The following is a 19,080-nucleotide window of genomic DNA, read 5'->3' on the forward strand; positions in this document are numbered from 1 at the left end:
CTTGCGTCAGTTAGAATGGTTAGATGTTTCACGATGGCGACATCTGCGTTCCAGTGTCGATAACTAAACAGAATGCCAACAGCTTATAATCACAGGTGGAATATTTCTAAGACTCAATACACAAAAACTGGTCGCCGGATCTCCGTCATAGTACTCCCAAGTTCTCTGATGTACTTAACCTAGCCTTCCCCATATCTCTTCCCAGCTTACACTCCCACCCTCTCTGCACCTTGTTCTGCTGAAACATTATCTGCCTCCCTCTAGGTTTCTATGAAATCCATTCTAGATCTGTACAGTGTTCTAGACAGAATCACCCGTACCAGAGGTCCTTTTCTCCCGACTACCCTTCTTCCTAGTCTCATAAATAATGCTTCGCAGTCGTCCCCTCTTAATCCCATCACTTCTTTCTCCTAAGACAGCGGTTCCCAACCTGGGGTAATTACCCCGCGAGGGGTAAAATGAAATTTTCCAAGGGGTAAAAAATGTTTTACTAGTGTTTGGGTCTCGAAACCGAACTATTTTCAAAAGATCGTTGTTATCATCATCCCTATTCCTAAAACTGTAATACTGATTATATTAGTTAGCAATAATTACATTTTTATTTCGAATACTAGCATTAAAGAGTGATACAGTGTGGTGGAGGTACCAGCTTGTTAAACGAACGTGTGAACAACGACTTCCTTGTTCCTCACATAGTCAACCTACGGCACATGCACTTTGTATCATCCGTCCGTGACTGTAAAATTGAAACATATATGTTTAAACATCTCATGTAAGGGCAATCTCTGAGTTGTTCCCACAGTGGACCAGAAATTGCTTCATTATTCACTTCGCTACAATAAACGACCTAATTGAGATCACAACATACCAGTAATTATGTAATGGCTACTAGAGTGCTGTGAGGCAGTGGTCAGACGCAAAACATTGTCAGCCTAAAATCTTCCAGTCTGTACATTTCAGGGATAAGGGGCCAGGAATCTAGCGATACACAGGCAGTAGATATAGTTTAAACCTTTTGACTTCGTTGATTTAAAAATGGGGTTGCAGGATGTGAGAGGAGCAAATATCACCAGGGAGAGGTGTGGTGCAGACGGAGCACGTTTTCTAATAAGTATCTACCATCAATGTGGATGATTAGCTTTCTTTTCTGAGGAGGAGCTGTAAGTAGCACTCGCGATGCACTGAGAATTATCTTTCTATAAATATAAATAATTTTTTTTAGAATCAAGCAATACCAATTGTCTCTTCGACACTACTTCCGGGATTAATAAGACTCCTACGAAAACTAAATATCATTTATCTTTCATCATTTAAAAAATAAAAGCGTTCAAGGAAAATTCTTTTTTCATTCTAAAGTTTAGTTAGGCGCTAATGTTGTTCATGGCGGGTAGAAGGGGCGGGTACAACCCAATATCTGATTGCACCCAGACTATCTATATCCCTCGGTACGAGCCCTAATTTGCTTACGCTAAATGTGTGTTGGCGGCAATAGGATCGTTCTGCAGTCAGCTTCAAATACCGGTTCTCTAAATTTTCGCATTACTGTTCCTTGAAAAGAACTTCACCTAGCCTCCAGGGACTCCTATTGGAGTTCTCTAACCATCTTCGTAATACTTGCGTGTTATTCGAACCTACACGTAGCAACTCTAGCTGCCCGCCTCTGAATTGCTTTTATATCTTCCTTTAATCCGACCTGATACGGGCCCCCAGACACCCGAGCAGTACTCAAGAATAGGTCGCACTAGTGTCCTATATGCGGTCTCCTCTACAGATGAAACACACTTTCTTAAAATTCTCCCAATAAACCGAAGTCGACCTTTCCCTACCATAATTCTCACATGCTCGTTCCAATTCGTATAGCTTTGCGACGTTACGCCCAGATATTTAAACGACGTGGCTGTGTCAAGCAGCACATTACTAGTGCTGTGTACGAACATTATGGCTTTGTTTTTCCTATTTATCGGCATTAATTTACGTTTTTCTACTTTTAGAGCCAGCCGCCATTCATCGCACCCTCAAGAAATTTTGTCTGTCATCTTGTAACATCCTACAGTCGTTCATATTCGACACCTTCCTCTCTACCACAGTAACTTCAGCAGACAACTGCAGATTGCTGTTTACCCTGTCCGCCGGATCATTTATTTATGCAGAAAATAACAGCAGTCCTATCACATTTCCCTTGGGCACTGCTCACGATACCCGTGTCTCTGATGAACTGTCACGTTCGAGGACTACATACTGTTTTCTATTGCTTAAGGAGTCTTCTAGCCAGTCACATCATTGGGAGCTTATTCCGTATACTCGTACATGCGTTAACAGTTTGTAGATTTTCACCGTGTCAAAGATTTTCGGAAATCTAGGATTACGGAATGTGCGTGTCGCTCTGTATTCACAGATCGCAGTATATCATGTGAGAAAAGGACAAGTTGAGTTTCATACGAGCGGTGCTTTCTAAAACCCTACTCATTCGTGGACGTAGGCTTTCAGGTCTCTAGGAAATTTATGGTATTCGAAAAAAGGTCGACAAAAGATTGTCTACCAAACAATGTAGTTCTTCGTGTGGCATATGACGTCCTGTAACATCACGTGTGCCAGAATGTAATGCAGTTAATCAGTCCTAGCCGCCTCTATCCATGTCTTGAGAGTCCAGTGGGTGTATTTTTCTCTCTGTACATGTATTGTGACGTGCGGTAAGCAGAAGTTCACCTAAGGTGGTAGCTTTTCTATTCGATAGTAAGTAGGTAGCTTTCTATGACACAGCCACTGAAGCACTTGTATGCAGCACGAAAGTCAATCTATTGATTGCCACAAGCCACTAGAATAAAGAACATCACGAAAATGTTGTTGTGCACGCTATTGGAGGAGTTGTTTTTCCCCCAAGTCGAGGTATTCAGAGCACACCGTTGATCTAGACTCGTAGGACAGCACGCGTTGATACGCCAACGAACTGAAATAAAACAGACTGTAATAAAACAATTCAGTGTGCACTCTTCTTCATATTACTAACTCCACACGTAAATACCTCTATCGAGCGAAGAAATAATTGCTAACTTGATTATAGGATTCTTTATCCATATCTATTCTTCATTGTCGCTTCTAGTGAATAATTGTCCAAGAAAAAAATTTAATTCATTAAATTCCTCTTGTGCGTATTTAATGTGGAGCACGAGAATCAACTAATAATATGTAGACAAGGAAAGCTTCTTTATGGAACAATGTATTACTGTTGCCAGTAATTAAGAACATTCCTAGAACACATTGTTGTTAAACAAAACCGTAGCAGGTGTTGAATATCTCATTATTAGTACCACCGGTTTAGTAACCTAAGTTCATCATCAGGTACATATTCAAATCATTCGCAACGAAACGCAGAGATTATTGGACGCCTCCATCACTCTGCCAAGTTGTATTAAAACGTCTTTTAAAGGAAGAATGCATTCTTAAGCTGTGGTTGCCCACAATATAAAATCAATTCCCAGAGCCGGCCGGAGTGGCCGAAGGGTTCTAGGCGCTACAGTCTGGAACTGCGCGACCGCTATGGTCGCAGGTTCGAATCCTGCCTTGGGCAGGCTTAAGTAGTTCTAAGTTCTAGGGGACTGATGATCTCAGCAGTTGAGTCCCATAGTGCTCAGAGCCATTTGAACCATTTTTGAATTCCCAGAATAATTCAATAAGATACGGAATATCAGCATGATTTACTTGCGAGCCATTTGGTACATGGTGAAATCAAAATGCGTTCAAATGATGGTGCAATTTCAAAGTGATCTTTAATTCAATACAGTTAGTGGTGCAGCAGCGATCACCTTTAGCGCTTAAAGGTGGTCGCTCCAACGTCCAGTCATCGAGCTCCCGCCCCAACATAAGCCCTTACGCTGTATTAATGGGACTCTAATTTTCCTGAGTCGCAAATGCCAAACCATTTACAGCTGCCTCCTTTAAGTGGCAACATCTAAGTTGTGTGGACAATCAGAAGTCAGGATCCCGACAGCTGCTACTCAACTCCCTCTACGCGGCTGCGAGCAACTGCAGATTATTTACGCGCCCAAATGGCTATTGCCGTTAGGGTGCTCAGAAACAGTCCGAAAAGCTTGTAACGGTGTTACAGGTTATGTTTTTCTGAGAAATAATTGTTAAGAAAAAAATTGAATACATTGCACCGTTTCTGAGGTAATTAGCACCGAAATTAGCCAATTAGGCCGTTGTGAGCCAAATTCAATCTGCCCACCAGAGACGGTCGCCTGACGTTTTCTTCGTTTGGTTTGCTAAAACCGAGCAAAAGGGCGGTAGAAAACCTGGAAATGGAACGGCAGTAATGGTCAAACCCGAGCCAACGTCTGAGCAGACTCGTGAGCTGTCATCCACGCTGTGAGAACAGATGAGACTAATTGTATCTGGCGGACCGCTTGAATCTGTCCGCGCAATGGTCTGGCTGGCTAACTTCGATTCTAATTAGTTCGGAAACAATGCATCGAATTTTTTTCAACGAGTCTTTCTCGGCGCAACCTATCCTGCAACGCCCTTACGAACTTATTAGACTGTTTATCACCACACTGTATACATGGATGTACGTGGGATATATATATATATATATATATATATATATATATATATATATATATATATATATATATATATATTTTCAAAGTCCGATTAGTTGCTAAATTAAAACCACAGCTAAAATCCGATGAAGTTTTGCACAAATATAATGCGGAGTGTCCCTAGTTTGCCCACCGATCGCGTCATTCAAAAATGGTTCAAATGGCTCTGAGCACTATGGGACTTAACATCTATGGTCATCAGTCCCCTAGAACTTACAACTACTTAAAGCTAACTAACCTAAGGACATCACACAACACCCAGTCATCACGAGGCAGAGAAAATCCCTGACCCCGCCGGGAATCGAACCCGGGAACCCGGGCGTGGGAAGCGAGAACGCTACCGCAAGACCACGAGCTATGGACGATCGCATCATGTCGAGCTTTCCAGGAACTATTGCACACAGAGAGGAGGGAGGAATGGATATGTGCAACTTTTTAGTCGAAGCTTACGATGGGGAAGCTGCGTGTAAAAGTCTAGTATCATATAGAGACCACCACTGGGGAGCTGCATCAGTCAAGTCACTGAACTAAGACCACAACAATAACAACAATATATTTCTCTGCCCCGAAGGCAAATTACACCACTTTAAATTGAGAGATATTTTGCTATTTTAAGTATTTTATTACATCCGAATCGGCTAAGTGCAATTTCAGAAAAATATTTCTTACGCTAACAGCAAGCTACTAGCTTTTTCTACTGCTAGCAGTTCCTGCTGGATGATGCATTAAGTGCTATGAAGTGGCATAAGAAGGAATTACTGGGAGTACTAGTAACGTGAACTTCTAATAATGTAATTTGTGTAAAGACGCAACAAATATAAAATAAGGAGAAAAGTTTGCTGGCAGAAATGTATTGATCGACCTTCTATGTCTTAATAACGTGCTTTTATGGACTGCCGGCTAAGACGCCTTGAAAAAACTCGCATCAGAGGGTAAAGAATGAAGCGGGGGTCGAATTGGGGAACAAATAACAGCTCATATTAAGCTATATTTAAGATTTTGGTTACAGTCCAGACAGTGGACGCTACTCATTCCATCCCTGTCAGTATCTGAGGGAGACAGTCAGTCAGCGAAGTAGGATAGGAAATTGCAGGCCTTACGTAGAATCAGTGTACCGGGTACTTAATTGCCTACGAATGCTGACATCGTTTAATGCGTCTTGCTGATATTAATACCTGAAATACGTAATAATCATTCTCGGCATTAACCTTCCGCCACGAGACGTTTCGCACCAACTGACTCATACGTCTCCCTCCACATACGAAACTATTTCCTTGTCATCTAATGATGTTTGTACGTCGAATACCCCAGCTCACGCGAACATCTAATAGCGGTGTTAACGCAATCTGGTGTAACGTACGTTCTCTGAGACTTCCTATGATGTCAAGCCAACTGAGATGAGACCTGTTTCCCACAATCGTTAATACACAACGTTGTCCCATTAGTTGCTAACGACTCTGGGACACCTGCTTTCTAGTTCCTGTTTTGTTAACAGGTGCGCCGGGGAAGTGATTTACGCGTGAATGGGAAGATATGCCTCAGCGATGCGATTTCTGTAATTGTAGTGCCAGCGTCATAACGCGTCCATCGTTATTATTAAGGAGTAATCTCGTCTACGAAAAGAGATGTTTGCATGTTAAGTGCGTATTAAGGGAACAATGAGTGAGCACATGTCTTACTTCTTTACCTGCCTCCGCTCAGTGTCGTCTTATACGAACAAGATTTTCGTAAATAATTCTAGCTAGAGAGTTTTTGATAAGCGACAATATGTGTGTGATCATTTCCTGTGTCAACAAAAAAGAAAACTTGGAGAACGCGATGTAATTTATTGAAATATTTATTAATATTTTCTTGATTGCACTAAATACAATCGAAACTTTCAACTGCTAAGCAATCATCGGAAGAACTCTTAAACATGAAGGACAAAAATGCATAACTACATAGAACTGATATGTTCACAAAGAATAAAACAATATATCCATCCAGCTTGTTAAAAGCTGATGTGTCACAACCAATGAGTGTGCATCTCTGTCACTTGTCAAATAATACGAACTGCTATTCCTGCTTCTATGTCAGGCAAATAGAAATGGTAATAACTCCACCCAAAGCGAGGGCAGAAGCATGTTCCGCTTACACATGTAAGTAATGGCTCTGAGCACTATGGGACTTAACATCTGTGGTCATCAGTCCCCTAGAACTTAGAACTACTTAAACCTAACTAACCTAAGGACATCACACACATCCATGCCCGAGGCAGGATTCGAGCCTGCGACCGTAGCAGTCGCGCGGTTCCGGACTGCTCGCCTAGAACCGCTAGAACACTGCGGCCGGCACACATGTAAGTAGAAACAGATATAAATTCATTGCAGTTCAAAAAGTAAAGACATGCAAATAATTTCTGTGAACTCTGGTAAAAAAATAAGGAAAAATTCCTCGTACAGTTTTATATTTAACAAGTTTTATCATGTCATGTTTCCTAGAGTTTTCATGATGACTGTTCAATAGTTACAACTTTGATGTTATATTTAGTATGATAATGATTCTTCAGATATTCCATTCACTGTTGATCAGTAGGGACATGAAAACTCTGCGAAAACGATAATGCGAGAAATAACGCGAAATCGGCGATTGTTACGAAATATCGTAAATTTGTCGTTTTCCCGTATGAAAAATGTTATAAATCTGAGGACGACAGTTAACCAAGTACGTAACTGATAGTTATTGAATGCTGAAATTGTGTTTTGCCTTATTTTTTTTAGACTAAGTTTCGTATATAATTTTAAATTAAGTTTATTTCCCGCGTAACATACTATGCAACTTAAAAATAGCACCGAAATTGGTATAAACAACAAAACTGTAAAAAATAGCAACGAAATTTGGATCAAAGCACCAAATTTGTCAAAAAAAGACCGTATTTCGCAAAGAAATAATACAGATATTTGCAAAAAACGTCGACATTGACAAAAAAATATACCGACTTTAGCAATAAACACACCGAAATTGGCAAAAACCACCGAATCTGGTAAAACATTGCTTCGAATTTGTCAAAAGAAATATTGAATAATGCAAAAAATTAAAAACGAATCTGGCATAAAATAAACTAGTCTGGCATAAACGTAATGTAGAATATGGCATTAAAGAATACGAAACCTCACAGAAAAAGTAGCACCAAATTAGGATAAGAATGACACTGAATTTGAAAAAAATAAACGCCGAAATGAGAAAGATATAACCCCAAAATTGATTTTAAAAAAATAACAGCGAAAACGGTAAAATAACACCAAATTGGCAAAAAAAATCCGCAAAAAGAACAAAAAATAAGACCGAATCTGACAAAAAATAACATCGAATTCGACACAAAAACCAGTGCCGAATTTGGTATGTATAATCGAGTTTGGCAAAAAATAACACCGAAATTGGCAATAAATAACAGTGAAATTGGTAAAAAATTTAACACGGTTAATGAATTAAATAACATCGAAATTTGCAATAAAAAACAGTGAAATCGGCGAGAAACGAATTTGATAACAAAACAGCACTGAATATCGCTAAAATAGCACTAACACTGGCAGAAAATAACTGTGAAATTTGCCAAAAAATAGCACCGAATGTGACAAGAAATGGTGTTGAAGAAAACACAATTATTCAACAGGTATTGACGTTTAAATACCGTGATATTGAACTGTCCAGTAATGGAAATGACGTAGGCGAAATAAAGTGGCAGAATGTTCAAATGCAGCCAACGGCCTTGCCGCAGTGGTAACACCGGTTCCCATCAGATCACCGAAGTTAAGCGCTGTGGGCTGGGCTAGCACTTGGATAGGTAACCATCCGGTCTGCCGGGCGCTGTTGGCAAGCGGGGTGCTCTCAGCCCTTGTGAGACAAACTGAGGAGCTACTTGATTGAGAGGTAGCAGTTCCGCTCTTGGAAACTAACATACGGCCGGGAGAGCGGTGTGCTGACCACATGCCCCTTCATATCCGCATTCAGTGACTCCTATGGACTGTGGATGACACAGCGGCCTGCCGGTACCGTTGGTACCTTCATGGCCTTTTCGGGAGGAGTTTAGTATGTTCAGATGCAAGAGTACGCAAAACAGTAGTGAGATCAAATATAAGGCCTGAAATATCAAAACCTAGAAGACTTTTGGAAGCCACGGAAATGAAAATTCTGAGGAGAAAGGCAGGGAAGAAACTGACAGATACAAACAGAAGCGAAAGTATTAGAAAATAACGTAAATTGCGCTCCATTAATGAGTGGGTACTTAAGAGAAAACATGAATGATACAAACACAAAGATGGGTGAATGGAAGATTGTGAAAGCCTTAAGAAATAAATCACCAGCTGGTAAAAGAAATACAGGACATCACACACATCCATGCCCGAGGCGGGAATAGAACCTGCGACCGTAGCGGTCGCGCGGTTCCCGACTGTAGTGCCTAGAACCGCTCGGCCACTTCGGCCGGCCAGTCGTGATCAGAATAATGTTCTGTGTAGTAGTGAGTGCATTATGTCGGAGCTATGTGTACGCGAAAGTGGGCAGATTGTTGGTGTTCGTATGGTGAGTTCTGCCGTAACCAAGGTAGCTGCATTGTTTGGTGTTTCAAGAAGCTCTGTATCGAAGATTTATACAGCATTAAGCGAGAGCGGAAAAATATCATCCGCTAAGCCACAACGCCGACTGAAGTGTGCGTTGAGTGATCGTGAAAGGTGGCTATTGAAGAGAATTGTAACGAAAAAAGAAAGACGACGCTGCCGTAATATTCAATGCAGAATCCCGTCAGCACCAAGACAACACGAGTAGAACTGCAAAAGCAGGGAATTGCGCGCAACAGGAAATCGTGCAGCCGAAGCCTTGAAATCTGGTCGGTGGAGCAATGGAAGAATGTCATTTTGTAGGATAAGTTTTGCTGTACACTGTTTTCCAACTTTCGGCCGAATTTACCTGCCAACAGCGAAACGTCGCAGGTGATGCTTTGGGCAGCATTATCGTGGTATTTCACGGGTCTCATGGGTGTTCAGCAAGGTCGCGCTATTGCCAAGGAATGTGACGATTTTGGCCGATCAGGTCCGTCCCATGGTAGCTTACAATTTTTGTTCCCAAATGGAGATGTTATGTTCCAAGATGGCAGGACTTCTGTTCACACGGCTCGCACCGTCCAGGACTACCTTAGTGACTGCTACATTCGAAGATAACAGGGTTTCTGTTCTCATAGCACGCACTAGTTTAGTGGCTGCTCACCACAGTCAACAGAACTCAATATCATTAAGCCTTTGTAATCTACTTTGGAGAGAAGTCTGTGTGTCCGCTACTCACCTCCATCCTTGTTACCTGTTTTTGAAGGAAAAAATGGTGTAAGATACCTTGGAAATCGATGCAGAGCATGTTTTTATCCCTTCCGAGACGACCGCAAGCTATTTTTAATACTAATGGTTTCCTATGTCGTATGAGTCATGGTAATATGTTTTGTTTTCCGTGTTTCCATATTACTGTCCAACTCCCGTATGTCAGCAGTCGGGGGTGGGGGGAAGGGATGAGCGGCAAATGACCGCCTATACAGTGCTTCAAAATGACCAATGTGCTCTTTGAAGGGGACTAATATACAGTGTGCTAGCCAACGGTCTTGAGCAGTGGTTTACACAGGTTACTGTCAGATCACCGAAGTTACGCGCTATCAGGCTTGGCCAGCACTGCCGTACGCTGAAGAAAAAAATGGTCAAATGTGTGTGAAATCTTATGGGACTTAACTGCTAAGGTCATCAGTCCCTAAGCTTACACACTACTTAACCTAAATTATCTTAAGGACAAACACACACATCCATGCTCGAGGGAGGACTCGAACCTCCGCCGGGACCAGCCGCACAGTCCATGACTGTAGTGCCCAGACCGCTCGGCTAACCCCGCGCGGCTACGCTGCTACGCTGAAGACAAGCGAGGAGCAGTCAGCCCTTGTGAGGCAAACTGAGGAGGTACTTGACTGAGAAGCAGCGGCTCCGGTCACAAATCTGTCAACGACCGGGAGGGCAGTATGCTGACAACTTGCCCCTCCATATCTGCATCCAGTGACGCTTATCAGCTGAGGACGACACGACGGTCGGTGAGTACCATTGGGCCTTTCGAGGCCTCTTCGGACGGAGTCTGTGGTGTTTTTGAAAATTTAGTCCGATGACCTTATTTCAAGCGTTTGCTGTTGACCGAAAGAAAAGTCCTTGACCAGTGCTGAATTTGGGCGTCCTGCTCCGCAAAATTCTTACCTATTTACACTCAATCAGTTTTCTTCTAAACGGTAACGGCGATTTGGTTCTTTGCTGTATCTCAAAACTCGCACATATTTTACTCCTTATTTAATTGCCATTTCTACACTCCTGCATTTGCAATGAGGACCTCTCATAAAGCATGCATTACCTACATACATCAACTGGACTGTTAGTCGTCTCACAGTCAAACAGCGAACAAAAGAGGTTGAGCCTCACAAGCAGTCCCTCAAAAACGCATTACTCGTCACCTTGACCCGATGTCAAGACCTGTTGAAGATCTCTGTCTGCACGTGGCAGCATCAAAAGGCAGGTTTTTTTTGTCGTCTTGCCTTGTAATTTACTCTTACGCTTACAACTCTGTCAGGCATTTGCCGCAGCCTTCAGAGCCTGCGTTCTGCCTCTAATAACCTCTTTATCGCCGGGACGGTTACCTTTGATGTGGCCTACACATTTTTTTTGCGGGTACTTCAGAGCACATCGTTCAGCGCACGTTGTTTGTCAACCTAACAGGAAGATCTAGATGTTAAACATTCCACACAGTGTTAACTGAATGTTATTTATTTATCTTGAAATGTACCAGGTGATCAAAACGTCAGTATAAATTTGAAAACCTAATAAACCACGGATTAATGTAGATAGAGAGATAAAATTTGACACACATGCTTGGAATGACATGGGGTTTTATTAGAACAAAAAAAAAGTTCACAAAATGTCCGACAAATGGCGCTGGACAGCAAAACTGCTACCGTGACGCGTGAGAGGTACACCGATATGTTACAGAATCGCATCATCCCCAGCCTGGCTGATAAAGGCGTGCTGGAACGTACGATGTTTACGCAGGATGGCGCTCCACCCCCATATTGCTAGACGCGTGAAAGATCTCTAGCGCGCGTCGTTTGGTGATGATCGTGTGCTCAGCCGCCACTTTTGTCATGCTTGGCCTCCCAGGTCCCCAGACCTCAGTCCGTGCGATTATTGGCTTTGGGGTTACCTGAAGTCGCAAGTGTATCGTGATCGACCGACATCTCTAGGGATGCTGAAAGACAACATCCGACGCCAATGTCTCACTATAACTCCGGACATGCTTTACAGTGCTGTTCACAACATTATTCCTCGACTACAGCTATTGTTGAGGAATGATGGTGGACATATTGAGCATTTCCTGTAAAGAACATCATCTCTGCTTTGTCTTACTTTGTTATGCTAATTATTGCTATCCTGACCAGATGAAGCGCCATCTGTCGGACATTTTTTGAACTTCTGTATTTTTTTGGTTCTAATAAAACCCCATGTCATTCCAAGCATGTGTGTCAATTTGTACCTCTCTATCTACATTATTCCGTGATTTATTCAGTTTTCAAATTTATACTGACTTTTTGATCACCCGGTACATCAGTAACAAAAATAACATATTTCACGCACATTGAAGTGCCTTCTCATGAAAGAATCACCGGAAAAGTGTGCGTAGGACCGGCTCTCTCGAGGATTCCATACGAACTGGATTAAATAGTCCAATCGCGTTATGTGCGGTCCAGTCACATTATGGGACCAGATCTACGTTCGATGTCAACGTGCAAAAACCATTCACAGACGGCAGGGGGAAGCACCAGCAACGGAGTGTATATAAAGGAGTCTGGGGGACATAGAGAACAGTGCAGGTGTTGTAGTAATGCAGGAACGGAATGACGTTTCTGACGTCTAAGAGGGCATACTCATTGGCCTTCACGACAAAGGTAGAAGCATTCCCGAAACGGCTAAGTTTGTAAATTGTTCGGGAGCCGTTGTGGTTGAAGCAGACTGTTCATGCCAAAATGGCGCCATCCGAAATCGGCGCCGAGGCAATATCAGGGGCCACAGATCAGATGACAGCGGTGAATGACGGCTGTGGAGACGTGTTCGGTTGAACAGACGTGGAACTGTTGAGCAACTGATCGCCTAGATGAACCAAGGGGCTGCCAAGAGCGTCTCCTCAACCACAGTTCAACGAACAATATAGCTTATGGGGCTCTGGTTCAAAATGGCTCTGAGTACTATGGGACTTAACTTCTGAGGTCATCAGTCCCCTAGAACTTAGAACTAGCTAAACCTAAGTAACCTAAAGACATCACACACGTCCATGCCCGAGGCAGGATTCGAACCTGCGACCGTAGCGGTCGCGCGGTTCCAGACTGTAGCGCCTAGAACCTATGGGGCTCTAGAGCAGGGGCCTAGTTCGTGCACTCGTGCTGATTGCTTTCATCAGCGACGAAGGCTGGAATTTGCGCATACCCTTTCCAGATGAATCACGCTTATGCTCCATCGGACAGATGGCAGTTGGCGTGTACGGTGTGGAACATCCTGCAGTATTGTAAGTCTCCAGGCTTTAGTGGCCTTTGTCACTAAAACTAAAATCTTCTCCGGTGTTACGCGGCGTTATATTTCCCCTAAAATAATCGACGTTTCGACCCATCTGTTGGGATCATCTTCAGGATCTTCCGGTGTCCACTATTGCTAGAACACTGTTAGAGACCCCAAAATCAAATCCACCTTGGAGGTTGAGAGTGAGGTCAGTCTTCCGTTCCTGGATGTACTGGTATACAGAAGATTTGATAACACTGTAGCTCATAGAGTGTATAGAAAGCCGACTCACAGGTATGTAGATGCCGCTTCGCACCACCACCACCCAGCCCAGACGCAAGCAGTGCTCAACCGTCTTGTCTTCACGTGCCTTCCGTAACAGCGATGACGACTACTTGGAACCAGAGTTGAATTTTTTAAACTGGACATTGAAGGCAAATGGCTACGATACTTGTTCAGTCGAAAGAGCTTTCTGGCGGAATATTAATCACGCTAATAAGAATGACGAGGAAACGCCTTCTCATTGTTAGGTTACCGTTAGTTTCTGGGGTCACTGACCGCATTGGCAGAATTCTAAAGAAAAATGGTATCCAGACATCTTCGTTTAGTCAACATAAAGTAAAAGATTTTTTCCGACGCAAAACGGATGCACCTGATTGCCTACACAATGCAGGCGTCCATCAAGTGACATGTGGCTGCGGCAAAGTGTATATAGGAGAAAGCGAAGAACAGTTGAAGAACGCATTAAAGAACACGAACGGCACACGCTGCTAAAACAAAGTGTAAAATCGGCAGTAGACGAACATCATGAGAACTGTGCGTCTGATATCGATTTTAATAGTGTACGTGTGCTGGCTAAGGAAACAAGCATTTATAGAAGAAAGGTCCGAGAGGCGGTTGAAATTTCCAAGAATGCTTGTAATTTCAGTAGAGAGGACGGCTATATGCTTCCGGCATCATGGCTACCCGATATCAAGGACGTGAATACGAGGCCGCGGTGTACGAACAACATAAACATCACGCTGCAAATCACCTGGGCGGACAATAATATTTTGAGTAACATTCCCCCTCTCTTGCTCTGTTCGTTCCGCATCTAGCAAATGATGGCGGCCAACCAATAGCAGTAGCAGGAATTTCAACCAATAACTCTTCGCCAGCGTAAGAGTAGAATAGTGCCTTTCTAGCCAATGACGATGCGCCACCAATAGTATCCACAAGAGTTTTAGCCAATAACGCCCCTTCTTGTACATCAGCGCTGGAATATTAGCCTATGACGATGGCCCGCCAATGGTAACCACAAGAATTTTAACCAATACTCTCACTTCTCCAGCACAAATGCGGGAAAACCCCTTTATAAGAGAACGTGACACTGGTCTCTGACAGTGTTCTAGCAGTAGTGGACACTGGAAGATCCTGAAGAAGATGCCAGCAGAGGAGTCGAAACGTCGATTATTTTAGAGGAAATACGACGCGGCCTAACACCCCAAAAGATTTTAACCATCCTGCAATAATCGTCGCAGGGCCCAGGCCGGAGGAGGGGACGTTGTGGTCTGGGGAATGTTGGGCGTGGAATTCTATGAGTGATCTCGTCATTCTGAAAGCTACCGCAGTGGATCGACACAAATAGCATCTATCCTTGGGGTCATGTCACCTCTCATGCAGTTTGGTTTTGTTCGTCACGATGGCATCTACCAGCAAGACAATGCGGCAAGTCACACAGCTCGCAATGCATCTGCGAGGTTCTGTGGGCGCCAGGATAAGGTTGTATGGTTCTAGCAGGACCAGCATAAGTTGACCGTAGTCATCTGACCACCAGCCTCCCTGGTTTTACACCCAACAGAAAATCTGCGGGACCACTTCGATGGGGATGTTTGCGCCATCCATGCCTGAGGCAGGATTCGAACGTGCGACCGTAGCGGTCGCGCGGTTCCAGACTGTAGCGCCCAGAACCGCTCAGCCACTTCTGCCGGCAGCATTCGTTACCTTCCATAACATCACTGACTCTCTTCCTGCACGTCTCGCAGCGGTCCGCAATACAAGAAGTTGTTTTCGGGCTTTTGGGGGGTGACCGTGTTAATATGACTGGCCAGTAAGCATAAGTTGATTATCATGTCAGAATATACTTCTTCCAGGAGAACGCTAGTTGGACTCTTCGCCAGTGGTGCAGTGGGGAGACCTGACATTGTTAAAGATATAATAATTGTAAATATATATCATTTACAACGAAAGCACCTCAAAAGAGGAGATTTACTTTCTATGCGGTTTAAAATTTCTTAATTTTCAACTTGTCAGTATCAATGACGAGATCGCAATTTTGATAATTCCACACGTTATTAACTGAATGTTGTTCGTCATGACATGTTCATTAGTAACATATATGAAACATTTTCACAGATATTAAAATGCTTTCTCATAACAAAAACCAGAGACCTGCGACAAGTCTCGCCCTGTGAGGGTTCCATACAAACGTAATTGTGTATGTACTGATAGCTCAACTACAGGATTTGATGAGTGAGTTTGCGAGCATCAAAATATGTGACGCAAATGGCCTTATCTTCCAAAGCATAAATTTTTTACATCGTCAAGGGACCGGAGATTTAGTAGTTCACATAAATTTCAGCTTAATACCTCAACCCATTCCTGATGACAAGGGTTCTTCACAAACGGACAAACAAACAGTAAAAAAAAGTCCTTTTAATGGGATGTAACTAAAAATTAACAGTTTTCGAGATTTTTAGTTAGTTTTACAGTGAAACATTGCTTCTTGCAAAATTTCATGATTCTAGGTCAATGAGAACTGTCCTACAGAGTTTGATGAGTGAGCTATCGAGTATCTAAATACACTGAAGCGGCAAAGAAATTGGTATAGGCATGCGTATTCAGAAGCAGAGATATGTAAACAGGTAGAACAAGGCGCTACGGTCTGTAACGCTTATATAAGACAACAAGAGTCTGGCGCAGTTGTTTGATAGGTTACAGCTGCTACAATGGGAGGTTATCAAAATTTAAGTGAGTTTGAACATGGTATTATAGTCGGCGCAAGAGCGATGGGACACAACATCTCCGAGGTAGAGGTGAAGTGGAATTTGCCCGTACGACCATTTCACGGGTATACCGTGAATATCAGGAATCTGGTACATCATCAACTCTCCGACATCGCTGTCGCCGGAAAAAAGATCCTGTAACGACGGGACCAACGGTGACTGAAGACAATCGTTCAAAGTGACAGAAATACATCCTTTCCGCAAATTGCTGCAGATTTCGATGCTGGGCCATCAATAAGCGTCAGTGTGCGAACCAGTCAACGAAGGTTCATCGATGTGGGCTTTCGGAGCCGAAGACCCACTCGTGTACCCATTATGACACAAAGCTTCACGCCTCGCCTGGGCCTCTCGACAATGACATTGGACTATTGAAGACTCGAAAGATGTTCCCTGGTCGGACGATCTCGTTTCAAATTGTATCGAGCAGCATACCCATACAAGAACGTATTGCGTTCTTCCTACACTACCCATATACAATGAGCATATCACCTTTTCCCGCATATCCACTCTCAACCTACTGCTTGGTCTGACATACACTAACTGACTAACAAGTCGCAGTGCACACAAGCACACGGTAAGCAAACATAACAACATCGTACCTAGCAACTATACGGGTTGAATGGCACGAACAAATGTACGTGTGGAAACTTTTGAAAAAAAAAATCTTGCGAATGACTCGCACTAGAATCCTTCAAAGAACACAACTGACATTCTAATTTACCCTATTTTTAATTTGTTAATGTCAATAGGCACTGTTCCACTTAAAAAAGTGTGTGTTTGCACAAAACATATACTTTGCAAGTATTATTACAATCTGTGTGTTGGCTAACAATACGAGCCGCAGACTACCAATCCATTCTGTGAAAACGACGTATCAGTACTATATTCTATTACCACAATATTTGTGGTGCAAAGTTTAGGTGATTTACCCTGTACGTTTATGCTCCTAGTGTATCCGTAGTCAGTTGGCGAACACAATAGAAGCCGCCAGATGGGTACCAATTACAAAGCCGCCCATACTGTCGCTGTAAGTAACACAGATATTTTTCGGTACAACTCGCCGTACAGGCGTTACTCATGGCGACAAATGATAGGCTTTTTACCTCTCTTCTTGTCAAGGAGCCAATACCCAGAATAATACCGTAACTTCAACGTGCATTATCAGGAGATCACCCTAAAAAGGTTCGAAGACTAGTAAATGGAAAAAACTTGTATTCCAAAACTGTAACTGGTTGCAGTTTTCTGTATTTTTATTGAATAAATAGTCACGTGTTGTCAACATCTGTAATAGAGAATCTTAACACACTTTCTAACCAAGACAAAGTGAGTCACACTACTTCATCTCACCTTAAATGATACGAATAACTGATATGATCGATCTGTGTTCCGCACAATGCGGAGCAGAAGACCTATGAATAAAATCGTAGAATAAAATTAAGGCCTAATGTCCTGTCGGCAACTTAAAATATTAAGCTATATTCACAATCTCCAGTAGCTATTATGACATCAAGTGAGCAGTTACGCGCTCTCATATAACTGATAATTCATATAACTGAAGTGCATTAAACTTAGCAGTTAGATAAGGCTGTGCTACACAACGTCACAAAGTAGAATGTGGATCAATGAAGGTAATATGAAACATACAAACCAGCTCCAGAATCAAGTGTAACAAGTAGAATAAAAAAAGGCACAATAGATGTGCTGGCGAGATTAAGACATTAAATCACGGTAATTGTGTTTAAAACATGGATTGAAAAATTTTATCTCTGGAAGAAGTTCGCTAATTAAATCAAGAAAGAACTCCAAAGACAATTTTATTAAAGGAAAATCACACAGTTTATATCAAACAAAATCTCCGATAGCAGAAAATTTACGTCAGTATTACCAGAATAAACACCTGCAGACTTACCAACGGAATCGTCTTTTTTTTTTTTTTTTTTTTTTTTTTTTTTGCTCTCAGTGAAAACCGAACAAAAAGATACCTAAAATTAAGAGAGACGATTACGAACATTATGCAGGACTGAACTAAATTCATGACTGACAAAAACGTTTATGCAAAAACGAAGCACTAGATCTTCTAGAAGAAAGGGGGAAAAGCCTGTGCAGGTAAAGAAGGAGAAAGCAGTAGCGATAAGAAAAATAGATTTGGAGGAAGCAGACAAAACAGCATATCCGCTAAATAGGTCTGCTCTAAATCTTCGGTTGGACATTAGGACATTATAACGCAAAAATTAAACATAATTATATCTCTTAAACGTTCGTGCTTCTCAAACCACAACTCCGGAAATATATATATATATATATATATATATATATATATATATATATATATATATATATATATATACATTATTCCGGTCATATTAGCTTCTGCCGTTTCAACATTCGAAGCACGTAACCGTATCTAGAACTAGTTGTCAATAAAGCCTTTCCAAATGCGTGTGAATTTAGATTTCTCGTGCCTTACTTTCGCTTTACTTTTCCTTCTGTTCCATCTGAAACGTGAGAGCCCGTTTCTAATGACCTCATGGACGACTGGCCGTCAAACACCAATTCGAGACTATTTTCTGGAATCTTTTACAAATTTCTCAACATTCGTAAATCTTTGTTTCAAAACAGTACTATGCGAATGACGGTGGCCTTTTCCGAAAGGCCATATTTTTTGTTGTGCATCTAGTTCGGATTTTTAGCCATTATCGAGCAATTAGCTAGAAGCAAAGTTCCAGACGTATGGCAGTATGTGAATACGCTACTAATGTACTTCCGTTCGTTTCAGTGTAAAAATTCTGCTATCCCTAATTGCCTAATAGCCTAATAGCCTAAGCGAAAAAATGTCACCTTCAT

At 42.3% G+C, this 19,080-nt stretch overlaps 1 protein-coding gene and 1 pseudogene across 1 annotated transcript in view; both read left to right on the forward strand.

Annotated features, from left to right (window-relative positions):
• Positions 1–19,080, forward strand: part of LOC124619368 (ATP-binding cassette sub-family G member 1-like) — a 480,300-nt gene that overhangs the window by 155,983 nt on the left and 305,237 nt on the right. The window lies entirely within an intron of this gene.
• Positions 8,337–8,453, forward strand: LOC124621187 (annotated as a pseudogene).

Source organism: Schistocerca americana, chromosome 6 (genome assembly GCF_021461395.2).
Source record: "Schistocerca americana isolate TAMUIC-IGC-003095 chromosome 6, iqSchAmer2.1, whole genome shotgun sequence".
Taxonomy (NCBI): domain Eukaryota; kingdom Metazoa; phylum Arthropoda; class Insecta; order Orthoptera; family Acrididae; genus Schistocerca; species Schistocerca americana.